At 40.6% G+C, this 15,771-nt stretch overlaps 1 long non-coding RNA gene across 11 annotated transcripts; it reads right to left on the bottom strand.

Moving 5' to 3' along the window:
* Positions 1–207: 207 nt before the first annotated feature.
* On the bottom strand, positions 208–15,654 carry LOC106889430. 11 transcript variants are annotated; one of them, XR_001412317.1, is made up of 8 exons: positions 15,539–15,654; positions 14,974–15,178; positions 12,998–13,465; positions 11,778–11,849; positions 10,996–11,150; positions 2,966–3,112; positions 1,654–1,695; positions 208–1,113 (listed from the first exon to the last, which is right to left on the bottom strand). It is a non-coding gene; the product is annotated as an uncharacterized LOC106889430 (long non-coding RNA). The 11 variants fall into 11 exon arrangements; XR_001412322.1 differs by adding an exon at positions 8,731–8,921 and having other exon boundaries at positions 208–3,112; positions 10,996–11,071; XR_001412314.1 differs by having other exon boundaries at positions 1,654–3,112.
* Positions 15,655–15,771: the final 117 nt, after the last annotated feature.

Consider the following 15,771-nt stretch of genomic DNA (forward strand, 5'->3'; position numbering starts at 1 on the left):
TAGCTATAGAGGCCTTCCCTCTCCCCACTACAAAGCTTAACCCTTCCTGGCATCCAGGGCTCTTTCTCCTTGGATAGCCCACTTTTAAATTATTTAAGATTTAATCATAATTTTCTGTTCAAAACTTAAGTCTGGACTAAAACTATGAAATTTCTGCTCATGCTTCTTGCCCACTTTCTTATGACAGCATATGAAACAGAGACTATAACCCGTGTAGAGGCTGGAATACCTCCAGTTATTTATTTAAGAGTGTACATGACCAGGTCTAGTAAAAACATGATCAGTTACCATGTGTAAGCATCACACTTGGAAAGAAACCCCAAGTGTGTCCAAGCTTAAGTCTCTGCTACTTCCCTGAAAATGAGGGTATTTTACTAAATCCTTGTGCTAAATGAAAATGTCATTATATTTTTCTCTGATTTTATAGCTGGCAGGGAAGTGCCTTTTTGTGTCCTTTGGGAGTTCTCAAGATTTCATTTTTTTTCAACTAATTCTCTGGCTAACCAATAAGCTACTAAAAAAAAAAAATCAGACTGAATCATTTGCGTCAGTCATTTAAAAATATTTCATTTTTTGCTTTCACTTATAAATTAAAAATTAAAACCAAAACATATTTCAAAGCAAATAAATGTTCATTTAGAAAAATATTGGGACACTTGAAATAATTTTGAAATGTCTTTATCACCTTTTTTTCAATTGAGAAGCCTCATGAAAATCACATTGTTCCCTCCAAACTTTTTTGCCTGTTTGGGGTTTTCCAATACAAAATTTTCATGGAAATTCCCAGACATAATCAGTATCTCAGGGTGTTCTTGCTTGGGATGGCTTCTGAGGAGGAATAAGTGAGAACTTCATGCTCTGAATTGATCCAGGACCGAAAATTTCAAATACTGGTGAAATTATCCATACTTCTGAGTATCTTTTAATGTAAAAGCTTAGATTTCTCAAGGTCTATATGTATATGGCCTGTTGTCCTTTCCATTACACTCAAATTGGACTGGTCTAACGTGGTTTTGTTGAAGTAAAAATTTCTCATAGGTTTTGCACAACTTGTAGATTATTTCTTTGCCAGTGTGTAAACTCTTCAACAAGTCCTTCTGTTAGGACTCCATCCTGCAAGGAAAAGGCACACGATATATCGGAGGAAATTTTCTTCTTTTCTGTCATGCCAGACACAGAATTTACAAAACAGGCAGAAGAACTAACACTGCTGGAGTGGTTAAAACCATATTCGTTAACGAACATGCCATTTTTGCAGACCAAGGAATCATTTCTCAGCATACAATCACAACATTCAGTAAATAGCAATTCTCTAACACCCAAAGAAAATTGCCACTTCTTAATGCTCATTTGTTCAAGGCTTACATAGGCATTTGCCATGAACAAAAGTTGGAGTAAATTCTCTCAAGAAGAAATGTTGAATCAAGAGTGCAAGACTGTTTGATGTTTTGGTTCATCTTGAAGAAAGGAACCTTCTGCTGTAGATCTCAAGTGATGCTCAAGAGGAGGAACAGCACGTACGAGGAGGAGAGCCAGCATGCCGGTGGCCAAGAGCCTACCACTAGAGATAAAACCTGGGGACCATGTCAAGGTAAGGGCCCTCATGAGCCACTCAGCAAATGCTTTCCTCACAGCTCTTGCTGCCCTGCTTACCTTCTTCCCAAGGCCCATCCTGTTCGTTTTCCTCATCCCACTCTGCAGAATGACAAGAAAACCTGAGGTTTTTTACAGGTTTCTGGAGACAGGAGGAAGCTGTGTCTTGCCTAGAAGTAGCTGTGTTAGACCAAAGATCCACCTAGCCTCTTACCCTGCCTGTGGCAGAAACATCTAGCAGATATACAGAAAAAAGTCAGAAGCCAAACACAAACTAATTCTTCTGCTGATGTGTCTTCCTTGTTCCTATCACTCAGTGGGTTACAGAGACTGACAGTAGAAGTTGCATAAAACAAGAGTGTTTAATGGTATGAAAGGAACTGTCTTCAGTGAATTTTTAGCCCTTTTTTAATCTGATTATATTTTTGGTATTCTGTGGCAGAAAGTCCCACCATTTAATCATGCTGCATAACAAATATAAAGCTTTGTTCAATTTAAACCTCTTTTCCTCCTTGTACTAACGTAGCAAATAGATATTTTCCTCTTCAGAATGTTCTTCGTAACATTTGTCATTGTATAAACCTCAGCCATCTCCTTTCAAAGTTATAAATTTATCTACTTTGCCCTTGCTTGGAAGCAGATACGTATGATTACCCACAAGACAACTGCTATCAAGCTCAGCTGTTGTTACTGAGACTGAAACTCTTCCAAAAATTAATTTATTTAAGATAATCCTAACGGTGCAAATATCCAAAGATCAGGCAGATCTATAAAACCTGCCCGCAGCAAAATCATGCAATTAGAATCATGCTCATAAGTGTTGGAGTCTTAAAACATTAATAGATCATTTTAATGGAAGGAGTTATTAAAATTGTATTTGATTTGCATTATTACAACACTGAATGCACTATGGAAAACTAAGTTCATGAGAGAAGTACAGCACAAAACAGATTCTTATTATCTGAGTTAGAACTTAAAAAATAGACCATGCTTGAATTTTTTTTAGTTTTACTTTTCTTCTAAATTGATAAGAACTCCTGGATTTATATTAGAAATAGAAAATGAGGAGGAGGATAAGAAAATAGCTGGAGATTGAAATAAAGCCTCAGAGAAGTAATTTGAGGAGCAAAAAATCTTTCCCAATGTACGTATTTTTTATCATATGAGATGCATTGTTCTCATCATAAGCACAATCAAAAATCCCATGAATTGCAGAGTTTCTGTAGATTATTTGGGAAAAAGTTGCCCCAAATGTGGAAGCAATTATAAAGAAATTCATGACTCGTTAGTAAGCTTTCCTTGTTTTATTTCTGTTACAAGTAGACTGTAATTTCAGGATCTCTATCTGACATCTTTTCTATTGGGCACTTACCCTCCCTGATATGTTTATAAAATTCCCCATTTCGTTAGTGGGACAGCAAATCTGATGTACAAACATATTCCTTAATCCAGCAGAAAGCAGACTTTGTTGGAGTCAATAGGATCATTTCCATCGTTTCCAACAGATTTAGGAATAAACCTGCAAGGGTTAAAAAACATATATAGCCACAATCACAAAGGGGAGGAAGGAATACAGTGAATTTGCTCTGCAACTGAGATATTTTTAGTTTTGTATTCTTTGGGATCCCTGTAAAGGTATGTCCCTCATGCACAGTTGTTGAAAATAGCCTTTAGGCGTTTAGACTTGAGGTGATTTAAGCCAACGCAGAAGTGTGCTCTTAATTTTTCAGGGCAGCACAAATGTGCAAAAATGGTGTCTTCGTGTTCACAAGCTCCTTATCATTTAGAAGAACTGTGCCAATAAATTAAACAAAGGAGAGTATTTCTACTAAAAATAGAAAGCGTCCTGTAGAAAAAATATGCTCTATCTTCTGAACTTAAAATATAGTTTGAAATTCAATGATCAGACCCTTAGCAGGTGTAAATCATCACAGAAATGATACTGTAACACTGTACATGATATTACCAAATTGTCTTGCTGGTAATTAAGAATATCCTCTACAGAATAAGGACCAATGACAAAAGAAAGTATAAGTTGATATTGTCTCAGCACGCATAAGTGGTAGACAGAAATATTCATGTGCATAATCTTACACCTTTCCTACATGATACCCAGTGGGCTAAAGTAATAGCATACAGAATTATCTTGGAAAAGGCAATTCTCACCAGAAACTAAAAATCGTATGAGTTGTCTGTAAGTTTCTCATAATTATACATAGCAAAAATGAAAATAAAACTAACAGGCATGCACTTGCAAAATTTTTCTTTAGAAATGTGCATTTAAACTTTCTTTAAAAATCCACAGCATATTATACTGCAGTGTTTTTTCAAGCCCGAGTTTTCTGTATTTCATCCCAAGAAAATCAGTATCTCTTCTTTTTCCCTATTTCTTTTCATGGGTTTATTATGTCTATATTATACAGCCCAGGGAAACAAATGTAATTTCTATTAGAAAGGTAATGAAGTCAGTGTGATGAAACATGACAAACTTTTGCTCTGAATTTCTGGTGTAAGTTCCAGGGGAAAAGGACACCTCTTCGTGCAATAACCACTACCATGAAGAGCTGTACAAGCCCTGCTGTCTGCTACAGCACAGTTCCTTTAACATACCCAAATAAAACCAAATCCGGATGCTTCAGTGTAAGGCAGTCTCCTGATTTCAACATCTGCACAGTCCAAGCAGGGATACATTGAATACCAGTAACTTTCTGAAGCTCCTTTAACCTGTTGGTATCCTGACTTCTCTTGTATCATGTAACTTGGAGAAGCGCCCTTTTTCCTTATTACTAAAGAGCATACAAGCGTCCACATATGAAGACTACCAAAATTCTGCAACCTTCTCACTAAATGAGAAGCACAGACTGTTTCTTACGTGTGGACCCCAGTGAACTCATCACGTTTTGTGCACATTGGAGCTTTGCGAATCTCCAGAGTTTTGTGTTTAGCAAAGCAGATGTGCAAATGGAGATCCTGGTGACCTCACCTCTGAGAATCAGGCCTTTGACATACATTACTCTCCTGCTGACAGCAAGAGAAGTGTGGATCAGTTGGCGTTTCACACCTGCAACTAATGTAGAAGTTGTAATGATATAAGTGAGCATTAGGAATTGAAGCGATGCTTTGGACACAAACCAGCTATATTTAACAGGAAAGGTGCAAATCCACATTATGACTCAGGATATGTATGAGCTGCAGCCCTTCTTTAACCTGGAAAGGAAGAATTATATCCAAGGGAACTTGATGTGAAGTGGCAGAAGTGATGTTTATGCTAAAATTGGCCATTGGTTTTTTCTGTAGTTTGGGAATATACAATTTAGTTGATACAGCTTCAGCTGATAGGCCAATCTCAGTTCAAGATCCTGATCTACTACAAATTCCACTTCACAATCAATAGAGGAATGAACTTGGAGAAGAGCTGAGGACCTTGCCTGATTCTTTGGCCTGGACTGAGCTGACCTGGTGAGATCTTGCTGAACATCCTTGTGTTTTCCAACTGCCCTCTGCCTTGGGATATCTGTGCCTCCAGAGAGGCTCCTGGGGCCAGGAATTATAACAGACCTTTACCCACTACTTTCTTGTTGGTAACAGATGCTCTGCATTGCTCCTTGGGCCATTTGGACTTCTCCTAATTCTGCAGTATGTGTTATCCTACAATACCCATCACTGCTCAGGGCTCTCTTCACTACAACAGATCTATCAGCTGCAGAGTAGATGGGGTTGGATGTGTTTGTCTGCTGCCTCATCTTAGGAGTAGCAAAACTTGTGACTGGGTAGAAAGGCACCATCATCCTTTATACCAGTTTGCTTTAACCCTAAAAATTCATCTCCACTTAATGATTTTTGGAGGTTTCTTTGTCAATGTCTAACAGGTGGCTGCTCTGGTGCCTCCCTCCCTACAGTCTGATGCATCATGGCTTCCTTCCTTGGCTGAAAAATGTCACAGAGGGAAATGAGCAGTTTTGGCTCCTCCTGCCAAGCGTACATGGTGGGAATGGGTCGTACCAGCACATCTCTCCTCAAAAAGTCAGGGGATGCTACCCCCACCAGAACGGGCCCCTCAGCAGTTACGTGACATTCAGCTTGAGAAAGGAAACCGGTTTGTCACCTCATTGCTTAATGGTGTGATCTCAGGCCAGAGTTGAGGTGTACCTCTGGGCAGAAGAGATAAGATTACATTATTAACACTATACTCATCACGTTCTGAAGATTTTCTAGTTTCCAGCCTCAGAATGTGATACAGCGTTAAAAATGTGGTGGGATTCTCAGTTAAAGAAACACAAATTTATAGGTTCTTCTGCCAAAGAAAAAAAATCATCTCTCCCAACTCATCTTCCTGATTTCTGTTAGAAGATACAACAGCTCCAAAGTAGGTGAGAGCTCTCATAATCCATGGCCCCTTGGCCTGAAAACTGTATATACATGTAGGAAAGGTGTTCTTACCCAGAATAACGCAAGCTATAGATGAAGTATGTGTGAATACTGTTGTGTAACATGATTGTATGTGTATACTCTGCAAAGTGCATTTTGGAGGTAGCTGAGAATAGTAATGTATAGGATTCAAAGTAATTTGGTACGTTAAAGCATGTAGGAAGGGCACAGAAAAAACAAAGGAAGATACAGATTAAAGCGGAAAAAAAGGGAAGAGAATAGATGTGGAGACAGCTGAAAGTATGACAGGTGTGACAGGCAGGATCCAGTAGCACAAATCCAAATAGTTTATATGAAGATGGAAAAACGCCTGTCTGGCATTGTACCTTTAGTGTTTCTCCATAATGATGTTATAGTGCTTTTTGTATTCTCAGTGTAAATGAAGCCCTGAAGTGCTGATTCCACCCCCCGCTCCGTGTAAGATGTCCTTTACGCTGTGATGAGATCACCACTGTATTAGTTAATTTTAATCTTTTCAGAAAGAATCCAGGAACTGTGGTGAGGTCATGACTGCAGTAATGTCTAAAAGGATGGTTTTACCGAGGAAAGGAGAATTTTCCCTCTCATTTAGCAAAACTGTAAGCGAATTTGTGGCTCTCAAGTGTGTTGGACAAGTTAAGGTTTGTTTATTTTTGTCTCTTGCGTGTTTTTGCAAAAGACAGCCTGCTTCCTACTCATTTTTTTCTAAGCATTGCATAAATCCAACAAAGCTTGCAGACAAAGCACCCTGCTAGAGCAGTGCTCCATTTGAGCAATCATCTAGAAACATCTTTACCCATGGTATCTCCCCAGTCATACAGTCAAGAGGTGGGTAGAAAAGTCAGGCTCCTGTGATGACCTGAATGCCCTCACATTAGACCTTCTGTATCATTCAGAAGGCAGATGTCTCACTGAGAACGTCCTAGTTCCCATCTCTTTCAAGGAGAAAAACCCAGGGCCACGGTATCACTATTAAATATGACGTATTTGTGCCTCATCGATCAGTGGAGTGGTGCCAGGCATGAGTTTGGACTGTGACATTTCAGGCAATGACAGTGTCTCCGAAGTGCCAAACTTTCACTGTGATTCTGATTTCACCTCGTCTGTTTCCACTCTCTGTTTGCTAAGTGAAGTGGCAAGATGTAATGATACAATTCTGAAAGGTCTCTGGATGGATTTAGTACTGAAAAGAAATAAGTAGACAGATGGAATCGTATGCCTTGTTTTACCATGGCCAATGTATTGTATTTTAATGTGTTCTAATGAACTTAAAAATTACTCCCTGGTGTGCCTGCTGCTTGGGTCAGAGGGGTTATTTTAAGTTTGCCATCTTCTTGGGTTCTTGAGATAATTCCCTCTGGATTTGTTGGGTCAACAGCAAAGTGGGGATAACAAACATGCTGCTGCTTTAATCCAGTGCTGTGCTTTCTCCCTCTTTGCGATGTGGATTTGTGCATCCTAACAGATAGGCTGCTCCTAATTTAACAACTTTGGGGCATTAGTGACATGCAGCATAAAACCAGTTCCTCTTTCATACCTAGAGACCAAACATCCCTGATGAGCTGTGTGACACAGCAGATGCTGCAGGTTTGGTTTTGCTCAAAGAGTTTAAGAGCTTTAGTTACCCAGAGAGGAGGGGGAGATTAATGGCATTAATTGATAGTGGTAGGGAACTGGGGGCTGTAAATCCCATTGCAAGCAAAGAGGAGCCCACCTCTACATACTACTAATATACGTAACTATAGATAGCCTTCCTATTTAAGAAGGCTAATTAATAATGGTTAGTGGTCTGGATTTCTAAGTATGAATTGTCAGGGATTTCAGTGGGCTCAGTGAGGTGGGGAAATGGGTTAACGTTGCATTGTTTAAAATTACAGGGGTTTAAAATTGTTTAAAATCATAAGCAGATAGGGTTTCCACACCAGATTTGAGACATTTGTTCTCTTTTATTTGTACTAAAATTTCGGCTTGAGCTCACATTGTCGTTTTACCCAGACTGCTTCGCAGATGAGCTAATTTGTCTACCTGTGTTCCATTTTAGGCCTTAGTTTTAATTTGAGGATGATTCCTGCTAATACCAAAGACTGGATAGGACATCCATTAAAAGTCTACACAGCAATTGAAATGGAAAATTCCAAAAGAAACCCTATTAGAGTTTTTCTCCATCAAATCAACATTACAGACTTCTTATGCATTTCTTAATTAGACATTGATATTAACTGGACTGTTGCATGATTTAGATCTAGCTCTTAATCTCAGCTATTCTATGCTGCTGTAGTTTTTATGACATCCAACTAGCGACTGCTTTATGCATTAATCTATCTGGAAAACCACCTTCACATTTTTTTGTCTTTTTTTAGAAGAATAAAGGCCCCAAGAAGGAAATGAAAGCTTTTGGGTTCAACCATTAGTAATTTTCTGCTTAGTATTTGAAAAATTGCTTATTTTAATTGCTTCATAGAAGAAAAAGATATCAAAGCTAACGTTCTTTCTCTCCAAACTTTGTAATTATTTCTCTCAGACTCTTATTTGAAATGCCTTGAAAGGATTTTCATTGAAATGTAGATTTCTTCTCTTTCAAAAGTACTTTTATTCCCCCGTGCTTCTTTCCCTTTTTTTTCTAGTGACTTCCTCTCTAGATTTAGAGCAAAATACATAGACTCCAGCCTCTGGACACTGTAGCATATGTCACACAGATATCTCTTAAATGCCATCTTCTTTAAAACTAACCTTCCCATGACCTGGAGACTGTGCTGACCATTCACCACCATAGGTCCTACATGGACTGGTATCCTCAGGCTTCCTCCATGGGCAATGAAGAAGAGTTGTAGGTGTTACAGGGTTTTGCTAAATCAGTCCTACTTGTTCTGAAAATCGCTGTGTGATTTGCTTCTTAATATCACTACCAGAATTGGGAAAACCTAATGGAAAAGTTTCATAAATATTAATGAGCACGTCAGTGAACAGAAGTTTGGGGCTTGTGATAAAGTCTAGGGAACAGGTGAGTTTTGTATAGTTTCAGGTTCTGTTTCCAGCAGTATAAATCCCGAATAATCCAGGAAGGAATTTTCTCACCAAATCCTGTAGTTAGATCTGCATTGCATTTAAACATCAGTAGCACAAAGCTTCAGGATCGTGTTGGCCTCATCAGTAATTCTTGATACCAGTATAGTAATAGTAGCAAGAAGTTCTTTATTTCACCTATATGTTTTCAGGGAACATTATTTACTCATAGATTATGATCTGGTCAAAATGATCTATACATTCATTACACCTAGAGTGGGCTTTCATAACTCATGGTATCTAAGAATGAGGCAAAACTCACATTTGTTTATAGTGCAGCAATTCTGCTCAGCAAAAAAAAGGCGCAGAGAAAATACTGTCCTAAGCACCTTGTGATCTGCTCTGAGTCCCAGGTGATTTCTCATGCCAGCTCAAAAACATGTTTAAGAGCCTCAGAAGAGCATGGAGCTGGCTACCTCGGAGACTCCTCAAAATATAGCTGTTCTCTCTGCAAATAAGTGGCCCCACAAGCCTAGTGCGGTCATGGCTAAGGTTATCTCGTAGGAGGAATCTTCAGAGTGGAACAAAACATTTTGAGAAGCGAAGATTGAAACGAAGCTAACGCATTCTCAGTATCAGATTTTACACGCATTTTTTTGCAATAACACAAAAGGAAAAAAGCGAACGAGAAAATGAGTTAGAGGAAGATGGAGAGAGAGATGGTCTATTAAGCAAAGCTACCTTTTTACTCTCTGAATTTACAGTCCTGATAGATATCTTTATTCAAAATTACTCATTTTTTTATATTCAGATACTACAGTTTTCAATACTAGGTCCTAGATTTGTATGGACAGATTACCCTCTTATTCCCACAATGAAACTTAATTATCCTTTTTATATCTTCAGATACTTTTCAGTCATTTCCTGAACTGTTTCTGAGGACAGAGAGCAGTTGATGGGTCAGTCAGTAAAGCAAGTTCTGTGCATCCCTGGTGGTCACACGTTTTTGAAGGCAGAAGCCCTTTGGCCCCAGGCCTCCTTAGAAAGATTTTGAGCACTAGCACAAGTATTTTCCTCGGATCTATTTTTGTTGGGCATTTTTTTTGACTATGCAGAGACTCACCATTTTCTCAGCACCTTTCTGTGTATTACTTGGAAGCATCTAAATATGAGTAACTCACCTGGAATCTGTGGAAGGGTATTTGAATGATTCATCTCTGAGACAAGAATAACCCCACATGAAATCCAGGCTGGAAATGACTGCATGGTTTAAAACACGCCTTCCTGTACCACTGCTGTTGCAGCAGGAAGGAATGCGTCTGGGCAGTTAAAGTCCAAATGACTAAATAAATTGTTTCAAAGCAGCAGCAGTAGCACAGAGGATCATAGAAGTTGCTGCTATTGAGTTGTTACTAGAATTCGGGACACTTCATTGATTTCATCTGTAAAGAAACCTATAACACAGATTATGTGTTATCACTACAGTCTGTGTCTGACCAAAACTACCAAAGAGTAAAGTACTAGTTAAAGTAGAAATGTTGCATAAGGTAACCCAAGACTTGCAAGTAATAAAGAGAAGATTATCATGGATATTCTTTCAGTCTTTGAAAGTTATTTTTAAACTCTTATTATTTTTGTAAAAATTATTATTTTTGTCTCGGTTATTCCAGTAAGAAAGTAGATAAGTGTTACAATAAATTAAAATAAAAATAGGCTTAAGAAAATCACCCAATTCATCAGAAAGCAGAGAGATAGCACGACCAATGTGTGTTATAGAATGTTTTGTGAATGAAATGCTAACTCTCAAAGGGCTGACCTGGTAAAATAATTTTAATATATCAATTGAGCAGGTGTTGCTATGGTACACAGGCATGCTTTATGGGATTGAACAAATAGTGGTTAGACACAGTTTCACAACTAGGCTGGGTTTAACAAGTGTCGTATGGACTTTAAAAGTTGTATAAAATCCAAATTGAACAAAAATCCACTTACCTTGGGACAGTATTCATATTCTAGTCACATATCTGCAAGAAAGTTGCTTCCTCCAAATCCATCTTGTGACCCCAGCCTGAAAGCAGAAAAGGGGATGGCACAGCATCACTGAGACCACGTAGTCAGTCACACCACGACCAGAAATTAAGATGGCACTGCAGAATAAAACACAAGTTTCTCTGTCACACCCACCCTACATTTTTTCCTGATGAGTTTATCACTCTTAATAATCTCCACTAGCCTGAGAGAACAGATAATCTGTTTTCTATAAATACAATAAATAGTGCTTCAAAAGACATGACATTTATTCAATTCATCATTTCAATGATTCAAAATAAACGTAAGAAGAAAAGATGTCTAAAGCAACCAGCAGCAGGATCTCTGGGTAGAACATCTCAGGTTGAATCCCCATTTTTGCTGCTGACGGGTTCTGCCATCTTAGACCTGTCTCTTCAACCTTAAGCCCAGGTCTGCCTCCATAAAGCAGATAGGTAGGACCTTGTATAGGGGTCGTACAGTAGAGTGAGTGTACAACCTGTACGGTGCAAGGCAATAAACTAGGTTCTGATCTCATCTGTGCCCTTGCTCCATGTGACTGGAAAACGAGTGATAAAAAATAATAATAAGCGCTGAATAATTATGTATTGTCTTTATAGCGAAGCAGGCCTTGAGGACTGTGGGCTCTCAACTGGGAGAAGTCCCATTTAAAAAATCTCCCTGGCATAAAAATGAATCAGATCCTGTCACATGAATGGCCTGCGTTTACTATTCTTTTCGCTTACCTTCGAGTTGTACATTTTCTCCGTTGACTTGTGCTTGTTCCCTGGTTGTCAACAGGAACTGGGGAACAAGGACTTGTTGGAAATGGAGTATTAAATAAACAAACAAACAAACACACACACACATATACAGAAAGAACTGTTGACTCAGCAGATGCACTGTTACACCATTACACCCATGTAAAACCATCAAACAACAAATGCAACTTCTGAACATCTCGTGGTTCACATCACAAACAGCAAGGCAGGAAAGTGAAAGAGGATTTTGAGCAGTGCTAATGAATTTGGATTTTGAGATCATAAGAAATTCAGGATGGGCCCAGGTTGGATACTTGGTCTGTCTGAGCAGCATATGCTCATCCTGTAACCATTGCAGCATTAAATACTGCATCCATCATCTGTAAAAAGGCAGCACTTGGACTACCCTGATAGCAAGGACCACTCCGCTATAGCCAAGAGAATCAGTCAGCATCTCAGCTCTAGGACATTGAAAATGTTTGGGAAGTTCAGGAGAATGCTTCTCTCCTCCAACAGTGCTCTCTAAGTGAAGGGCTGCTTGTTTCACCTGGGAGACAGGGAGGACACGTGCTGCCTAGACTGAAGTTCTTATTAAAACTCATACCTGCTGCGTTGGGCATGTCCCAAGTATGGGGCATCTCCCCCAGGGAGAGGGAGCAAAACAGAACAGGGCAGAGGCAGAAACACCACGAGTAACCTAATGGATGTTTTGGTGGGAAGAAGGGGAGCTTAATTAAAGGAAAAATCTGCTGGTCATTAAGTGTCCTGGAGCAACTATTGCGACACTGAAGCAGTGAGTTTCCATGTGGCTTTAAGACATCTGCCCTAAGGAAGTATTTGCAAGCGAAACTGCATCCTCTTTTTCTTAACTCTCCAATTCCCATGGGCCAGCAGTTGCCTTGCTAAATGAAATGCTTCTTTAGGGAGACCCGGTGGCCCCAGGGATTGGTAATGCAATATAGTGCCTTTCATCTCTCACCCATGAACCCAAGTCAAACAGAGTTTGGTAAATGGCCAATAACCCTTACCATCTCAGGGGCTGTTTGGTGACCTGTGCGAAATGAGGAGGGTCATCTCCGTGTCTGTTTACTAGAAGGCAAGTGTCAGCTTCACCATAAAAAGGGACACGGTTACTACTCATTATCACCCAATTTAACATTCTTAAGCCAAGAGAATGAGCCCGGAAAACTCAGCCATCTTCTTACCCGACGGCGGTGGTCCCAGTACATCAGGGCTTGAAGTACATTAATGAGGACAGTTGCATTGTAGCAAACCAGGCTGTGCCTCTCCTGCAGACAAGAAATCCAAGGCAGAACTGCTCACAGCAGCATGTGATTGCCGTTCTCCCCAGATCAGTGGAAATTCCTGGGAAGAATGGTCTCATTTTCAGGTGCAGCAGTCACTGAAGCGTGGTTATGAAGTTACAGAAAGCTGCAAAACTTCTGCAAATCTGCATTTAGGGTCTTAAGTAGACACAGCATCCAGCACTGACAGCGTTAATGTGCTAAGAAATCCTTCACTGGAAGGCTCTGTTCCCTCACCCATCCTGAATATATTGTTCTGGTTACCAAAATAGCTGTGTTTGGAAGGGTTGAAGGCCAGAAGCTCACTGCGGTACCCATTCTTGCCCTGTGCACTGCTCATTTTAAGGTCAGACCTTTAGCATCAGGAACCTGTTACAAGAAAGAGGAATCACTTTAAAAGTCGTTGCCACTCTGGGGGTTTCCCTGGAAGGTCCGAGGGGGAAAGGGAAGGGCAGGGGCAGATAAACACTTGGCCACATGAAAAATCAACTGCCTCTAAATTTCAATAGATCTGCATAAATCTCTGAAATCCACCCAAAACTCCAGTCAGCTTGTTCTTACTCACAAAGTTCCTAGTCACCAATATCATTTTCTAGCCCTTGTATGCCACAGCAGTGATAACATTGTTGCCGTCAACTTTGAGTTACTGTTTAATCCCCACTATCTTGATTAATTGCATTAAATCGGTATACCCGTGCTAATTAAACAGAAGATGGCAGAGGCAGCTTTTACTTCTTATTCTGTTGTGTAGATCATTTCCCAGGGCTTCACAAGTTGTGGAAAAATAACAATACAGACACACCACACATATTCCAGCTCAGCTGATAAAGCTGTTTTACTCATACGGTGGCCTGTGATTTTTTTCACGTATCACAGTATACGCTTAATTACCATGCTGCTGCTGCGTGGCAGCTCCCTTAGCATTTTTTTTTTTATTATTTGTATTATTTGCAAGTCGTAATCATGTTTTCCTGTCATCCCCCAGCAATGTGCGTGCGTGCGTACAGGCAAATGCCAAGCCTGAACGGAAATTTGATGCGTGTCCATGAATTGGAGTTTTCAAACTTTGGCTGAAGATTAGTACATGTAAACATAGCTCTGCCCCCTTCATCTTGGATAATTGGTCACAAATGCTACTTGACACTTCTCAAATCAGACACTTTACATACTTCTGAGCATAGCTGAACTTTTTTGGCAGGAATTAATTTGCTTTGCAACTCAGCCGCTCATTCCTGGCCCGATCCCTGCTCCAGTGATTTCAGGGCGATGTTCTGCCAGTGCGAGAAGCACAGAGGCAGGACCAGATCTGTTTTCTAGCGCTGACGAGCCTGGCTTTGTTGACTCCCTCAGAAATACAATTACTGCTGCTAATGTTCTGCCCTTCGCCAGCCTTGATCAACAGTGGGATTTTTACCTTCAGGTCCCTCTCTCTATTCCAATTACCATACAAGTTTCATTGCACCAGGGGACATCTCGTGAAAAAAGAAGAAAACAATGTCGTATCTTCAGTACCTGAAGGGACCCTACAGGAAGGCTGGGGAGAACCTGTTTAGAAAGGCCTGCAGTGACAGGACGAGGGGCAATGGCTTCAAGCTGGAGGGGAACAGATTTAGACTGGAGATGAGGAGAGGGTTCTTCACTGTGAGGGTGGTGGAGCACTGGAACAGGTTGCCCAGGGAGGTGGTTGAGGCCCCTTCCCTGGAGATATTCAAGGAGAGGCTCAACGAGGCCCTGGGCAACCTGGTCTAGTTGGGGGTGTCCCTGCTGACTGCGGGGAGGTCGGACTAGATGACCTTTGGAGGTCCCTTCCTGGCTACAGAATTCCATGCTACTAACCAGCCTCCTGTTTGCTGTGGCATCGCTGTGTGTTTACTCACCGTGCTCCGGTTCTGCAGGAGCTGAGGAGGCCATATGGTCACTCAGAAGGGCTGCCAGGTCTCGGGGTACATTACTTCCAGGAGGAGTTTGGGACAAGAACACATTCCATAAAAATCTTCACTAGAAGTAAGGTATTTTAACTGGTGATCTAGTTCTGTCCAGCCTCTGGACTAAATGGCAGTTTATCAGCATATCCATGTACATCTGTGGGTAACCAATGGGAAATATCATTCACCCTTTTTTCACTGGGATGCTGATAAGCTGCAGCACATGAAAAATATTTGTCAGTTTGTTCGTTTCAGCTATCGAGTGGGATCTGTGCCAGCGTGCCCCACTCGTGCTGGCAGCTTCATCCAGAAAATAGAGAGAAAATGGGGAAACAGTGTCAGTTCTAGAAGAGGGCAAAGGTTCACACGGATTATTTTAGCATTACTGTCTTGCTCATGGCTAACACTAAATCTGTAAGTTAGATTGAGCTCCTACCTGCAGAAGCAAAGGGTGAAACTTTGTGCTGTGCTTCAGTTACAGACCATGAGAGGAGGAAATGCTTGGTCATGTACTCACCTTGGCTTGGTTCTCAGGGCTCCATACAGTTCACGGGGTTGGTGAGGAGGAGCCAGGACAGGAATGGTTCATGTGGTGTTTCTCCAGCCTCTGGAACCTTGTGTTGTCACTGAGAGCTGAACCACTGTACAGGGACACTCAGGAACCAGCTGCATCGACCGTGTCTCTGTCCCCACCCTTTCCAGTCCTGGTCCTGTGAGGGTTCATCCCTAGAAAAGAAAGGTAGCTGATGT

The sequence above is a fragment of the Calidris pugnax genome, unplaced genomic scaffold (genome assembly GCF_001431845.1).
Source record: "Calidris pugnax isolate Ruff unplaced genomic scaffold, ASM143184v1 scaffold70, whole genome shotgun sequence".
Lineage (NCBI taxonomy): Eukaryota > Metazoa > Chordata > Aves > Charadriiformes > Scolopacidae > Calidris > Calidris pugnax.